Below are 6,525 nucleotides of genomic sequence, written 5' to 3' on the forward strand. Positions count from 1 at the left end.
TACTTTATTCGTGTAACTCCCAAAAAAGCTTAAAACCCTTAAAATCACACCTTTAGCACGTAATTTCTAGCATATAACTATGATTTTTAATTCTAACCACTTCAACACAATAATATATACCAAATAGTGTTGGTGTGCCAACTTTCGTGCAAAACAACGCAAGTTTGGGCTACTTTATGTGCGAAAGTGCCAAAAAAGCTTAAAAACAAATAAAATCGCAATTTAACACGTAATTTCTATCATATGACTATTATTTTCAATTCTAACCACTTCAACACAATAATATATACCAAACAGTGTTGTGTGCCAAGTTTCCTGCAAAACAACGCAAGTTTGGGCTACTTTATGTGCGAAAGTGCCAAAAAAGCTTATAAACACATCAAATCGCAACTTAACACGTAATTTCTATCATATGACTATTATTTTCAATTCTAACCACTTCAACACAATAATGTATACCAAAAACTGTTTTGTACCAAATTTCGTGCAAAACATACCAAATTTAAGCTACTTTATTCGTGTAAGTACCAAAAAAGCATAAAAACACTTAAAATCACACCTATCGAATGTAATTTCGAGTATATAACAATGATTTTAAATTCTAACCACTTCAACAAAATAATATATACCAAATAGTGTTGTGTGCCAACTTTCGTGCAAAAAAACGCAAGTTTGGGCTACTTTATGTGCGGAAAGTGCCAAAAAAGCTTAAAAACAAATAAAATCGCAAATTAACATGTAATTTCTATCATATGACTATTATTTTCAATTCTAACCACTTCAACACAATAATATATACCAAACAGTGTTGTGTGCCAAGTTTTCCTGCAAAACAACGCAAGTTTGGGCTACTTTATGTGCGAAAGTGCCAAAAAAGCTTATAAACACATAAAATCGCAATTTAACACGTAATTTCTATCATATGACTATTATTTTCAATTCTAACCACTTCAACACAATAATATATACCAAAGAGTGTTTTGTTCCAAATTTCGTACAAAACAAACCAAATTTAAGCTACTTTATTCGTATAAGTGCCAAAAAAGCTTAAAAAACCCTTAAAATCACACCTTTAGCACGTAATTTCTAGCATATAACTATCATTTTAAATTCTAACCACTTCAACACAATAATATATACCAAATAGTGTTGTGTGCCAAGTTTCCTGCAAAACAACGCAAGTTCGGGCTACTTTATGTGCGAAAGTGCCAAAAAAAGCATAAAAACACATAAAATCGCAACTTAACACGTAATTTCTATCATATGACTATTATTTTCAATTCTAACCACTTCAACACAATAATATATACCAAAGAGTGTTTTGTTCCAAATTTCGTACAAAACAAACCAAATTTAAGCTACTTTATTCGTGTAAGTGCCAAAAAAGCTTAAAAACCCTGTAAAATCACACCTTTAGCACGTAATTTATAGCATATAACTATGATTTTTAATTATAACCACTTCAACACAATAATATATACCAAATAGTGTTGTGTGCAAAGTTTCGTGCAAAACAAAGCAAGTTTGGGCTACTCTATGTGCGAAAGTGCGCAAAAAGCTTAAAAACACATCAAATCGCAACTTAACACGTAATTTCTATCATATGACTATTATTTTCAATTCTAACCACTTCAAACACAATAATATATACCAAAAAGTGTTTTGGTTCCAATTTCGTGCAAAACATACCAAATTTAAGCTACTTTATTCGTGTAAGTGCCAAAAAAGCTTAAAAACCCTAAAAATCACACCTATAGAACGTAATTTTGAGCATATAACAATGATTTAAAATTCTAACCACTTCAACACAATAATATAAACCAAATAGTGTTGTGTGCCAACTTTCGTGCAAAACACTACAAGTTTGGGCTATTTTATGTGCGAAAGTGCCAAAAAAGCTTAAAACACATAAAATCGCAATTTAACACATAATTTCTATCATATGACTATTATTTTCAATTCTAACCACTTCAACACAATAATATATACCAAAAAGTGTTTTGTTCCAAATTTCGTGCAAAACATACCAAAGTTAAGCTACTTTATTCGTGTAAGTGCCAAAAAAGCTTAAAAATCCTTAAAATCACACCTATAGAACGTAATTTCAAGCATATAACAATGATTTTAAATTCTAACCACTTCAACACAATAATATATATCGAATAGTGTTGTGTGCCAACTTTCGTGCAAAGCACTGCAAGTTTTGGGCTATTTTGTGTGCGAAAGTGCCAAAAAAGCTTTAAAACACATAAAATCGCAATTTAACACGTAATTTCTATCATATGACTATTATTTTCAATTCTAACCACTTCAACACAATAATATATACCAAAGAGTGTTTTGTTCCATGTTTCATGCAAAACAAACCAGATTTAAGCTACTTTATTCGTGTAAGTGCCAAAAAAAGCTTAAAAACACATAAAATCACAACTTAACACGTAATTTTTATCATATGACTATTATTTTCAATTCTAACCACATCAAAAAAATAATATATATACAGAAGAGTGTTTTGTTCCATGTTACATGCAAAACAAACAAAATTTAAGCTACTTTATTCGTGTAAGTGCCAAAAAAGCTGAAAAACACTTAAAATCACACCTTTAGCACGTAATTTCTAGCATATAACTATCATTTTAAATTCTAACCACTTCAACACAATAATATATACCAAATAGTGTTCTGTGCCAAGTTTCCTGCAAAACAACGCAAGTTTGGGCTACTTTTTGTGCGAAAGTGCCAAAAAAGCATAAAAACACATAAAATCGCAACTTAACACGTAATTTCTATCATATGACTATTATTTTCAAATTCTAACCACTTCAACACAATAATATATACCAAAGAGTGTTTTGTTCCAAATTTCGTACAAAACAAACCAACTTTAAGCTACTTTATTCGTGTAACTCCCAAAAAAGCTTAAAAACCCTTAAAATCACACCTTTAGCACGTAATTTCTAGCATATAACTATGATTTTTAATTCTAACCACTTCAACACAATAATATATACCAAATAGTGTTGTGTGCCAACTTTCGTGCAAAACAACGCAAGTTTGGGCTACTTTATGTGCGAAAGTGCCAAAAAAGCTTAAAAACAAATAAAATCGCAATTTAACACGTAATTTCTATCATATGACTATTATTTTCAATTCTAACCACTTCAACACAATAATATATACCAAACAGTGTTGTGTGCCAAGTTTCCTGCAAAACAACGCAAGTTTGGGCTACTTTATGTGCGAAAGTGCCAAAAAAGCTTATAAACACATCAAATCGCAACTTAACACGTAATTTCTATCATATGACTATTATTTTCAATTCTAACCACTTCAACACAATAATGTATACCAAAAACTGTTTTGTACCAAATTTCGTGCAAAACATACCAAATTTAAGCTACTTTATTCGTGTAAGTACCAAAAAAGCATAAAAACACTTAAAATCACACCTATCGAATGTAATTTCGAGTATATAACAATGATTTTAAATTCTAACCACTTCAACAAAATAATATATACCAAATAGTGTTGTGTGCCAACTTTCGTGCAAAAAAACGCAAGTTTGGGCTACTTTATGTGCGAAAGTGCCAAAAAAGCTTAAAAACAAATAAAATCGCAAATTAACATGTAATTTCTATCATATGACTATTATTTTCAATTCTAACCACTTCAACACAATAATATATACCAAACAGTGTTGTGTGCCAAGTTTCCTGCAAAACAACGCAAGTTTGGGCTACTTTATGTGCGAAAGTGCCAAAAAAGCTTATAAACACATAAAATCGCAATTTAACACGTAATTTCTATCATATGACTATTATTTTCAATTCTAACCACTTCAACACAATAATATATACCAAAGAGTGTTTTGTTCCAAATTTCGTACAAAACAAACCAAATTTAAGCTACTTTATTCGTATAAGTGCCAAAAAAGCTTAAAAACCCTTAAAATCACACCTTTAGCACGTAATTTCTAGCATATAACTATCATTTTAAATTCTAACCACTTCAACACAATAATTATATACCAAATAGTGTTGTGTGCCAAGTTTCCTGCAAAACAACGCAAGTTCGGGCTACTTTATGTGCGAAAGTGCCAAAAAAGCATAAAAACACATAAAATCGCAACTTAACACGTAATTTCTATCATATGACTATTATTTTCAATTCTAACCACTTCAACACAATAATATATACCAAAGAGTGTTTTGTTCCAAATTTCGTACAAAACAAACCAAATTTAAGCTACTTTATTCGTGTAAGTGCCAAAAAAGCTTAAAAACCCTTAAAATCACACCTTTAGCACGTAATTTATAGCATATAACTATGATTTTTAATTATAACCACTTCAACACAATAATATATACCAAATAGTGTTGTGTGCAAAGTTTCGTGCAAAACAAAGCAAGTTTGGGCTACTCTATGTGCGAAAAGTGCGCAAAAAGCTTAAAAACACATCAAATCGCAACTTAACACGTAATTTCTATCATATGACTATTATTTTCAATTCTAACCACTTCAACACAATAATATATACCAAAAAGTGTTTTGGTTCCAAATTTCGTGCAAAACATACCAAATTTAAGCTACTTTATTCGTGTGAAGTGCCAAAAAAGCTTAAAAACCCTAAAAATCACACCTATAGAACGTAATTTTGAGCATATAACAATGATTTAAAATTCTAACCACTTCAACACAATAATATAAACCAAATAGTGTTGTGTGCCAACTTTCGTGCAAAACACTACAAGTTTGGGCTATTTTATGTGCGAAAGTGCCAAAAAAGCTTAAAACACATAAAATCGCAATTTAACACATAATTTCTATCATATGACTATTATTTTCAATTCTAACCACTTCAACACAATAATATATACCAAAAAGTGTTTTGTTCCAAATTTCGTGCAAAACATACCAAAGTTAAGCTACTTTATTCGTGTAAGTGCCAAAAAAGCTTAAAAATCCTTAAAATCACACCTATAGAACGTAATTTCAAGCATATAACAATGATTTTAAATTCTAACCACTTCAACACAATAATATATCGAATAGTGTTGTGTGCCAACTTTCGTGCAAAGCACTGCAAGTTTTGGCTATTTTGTGTGCGAAAGTGCCAAAAAAGCTTAAAACACATAAAATCGCAATTTAACACGTAATTTCTATCATATGACTATTATTTTCAATTCTAACCACTTCAACACAATAATATATACCAAAGAGTGTTTTGTTCCATGTTTCATGCAAAACAAACCAGATTTAAGCTACTTTATTCGTGTAAGTGCCAAAAAAGCTTAAAAAGACACATAAAATCACAACTTAACACGTAATTTTTATCATATGACTATTATTTTCAATTCTAACCACATCAAAAAAATAATATATATACAGAAGAGTGTTTTGTTCCATGTTACATGCAAAACAAACAAAATTTAAGCTACTTTATTCGTGTAAGTGCCAAAAAAGCTGAAAAACACTTAAAATCACACCTTTAGCACGTAATTTCTAGCATATAACTATCATTTTAAATTCTAACCACTTCAACACAATAATATATACCAAATAGTGTTCTGTGCCAAGTTTCCTGCAAAACAACGCAAGTTTGGGCTACTTTTTGTGCGAAAGTGCCAAAAAAGCATAAAAACACATAAAATCGCAACTTAACACGTAATTTCTATCATATGACTATTATTTTCAATTCTAACCACTTCAACACAATAATATATACCAAAGAGTGTTTTGTTCCAAATTTCGTACAAAACAAACCAACTTTAAGCTACTTTATTCGTGTAACTCCCAAAAAAAGCTTAAAAACCCTTAAAATCACACCTTTAGCACGTAATTTCTAGCATATAACTATGATTTTTAATTCTAACCACTTCAACACAATAATATATACCAAATAGTGTTGTGTGCCAACTTTCGTGCAAAACAACGCAAGTTTGGGCTACTTTATGTGCGAAAGTGCCAAAAAAGCTTAAAAACAAATAAAATCGCAATTTAACACGTAATTTCTATCATATGACTATTATTTTCAATTCTAACCACTTCAACACAATAATATATACCAAACAGTGTTGTGTGCCAAGTTTCCTGCAAAACAACGCAAGTTTGGGCTACTTTATGTGCGAAAGTGCCAAAAAAGCTTTATAAACACATAAAATCGCAATTTAACATGTAATTTCTATCATATGACTATTATTTTCAATTCTAACCACTTCAACACAATAATATATACTAAAGAGTGTTTTGTTCCAAATTTTGTACAAAATAAACCAAATTTAAGCTACTTTATTCGTATAAGTGCCAAAAAAAGCTTAAAAACCCTTAAAATCACACCTTTAGCACGTAATTTCTAGCATATAACTATGATTTTTAATTCTAACCACTTCAACCCAATAATATATACCAAATAGTGTTGTGTGCAATGTTTCGTGCAAAACAAAGCAAGTTTGGGCTACTCTATGTGCGTAAGTGCCAAAAAAAGCTTTAAAAACACATCAAATCGCAACTTAACACGTAATTTCT

The sequence above is a fragment of the Amaranthus tricolor genome, chromosome 4, assembly GCF_026212465.1.
Source record: "Amaranthus tricolor cultivar Red isolate AtriRed21 chromosome 4, ASM2621246v1, whole genome shotgun sequence".
NCBI classification, from domain to species: Eukaryota; Viridiplantae; Streptophyta; class Magnoliopsida; order Caryophyllales; family Amaranthaceae; genus Amaranthus; species Amaranthus tricolor.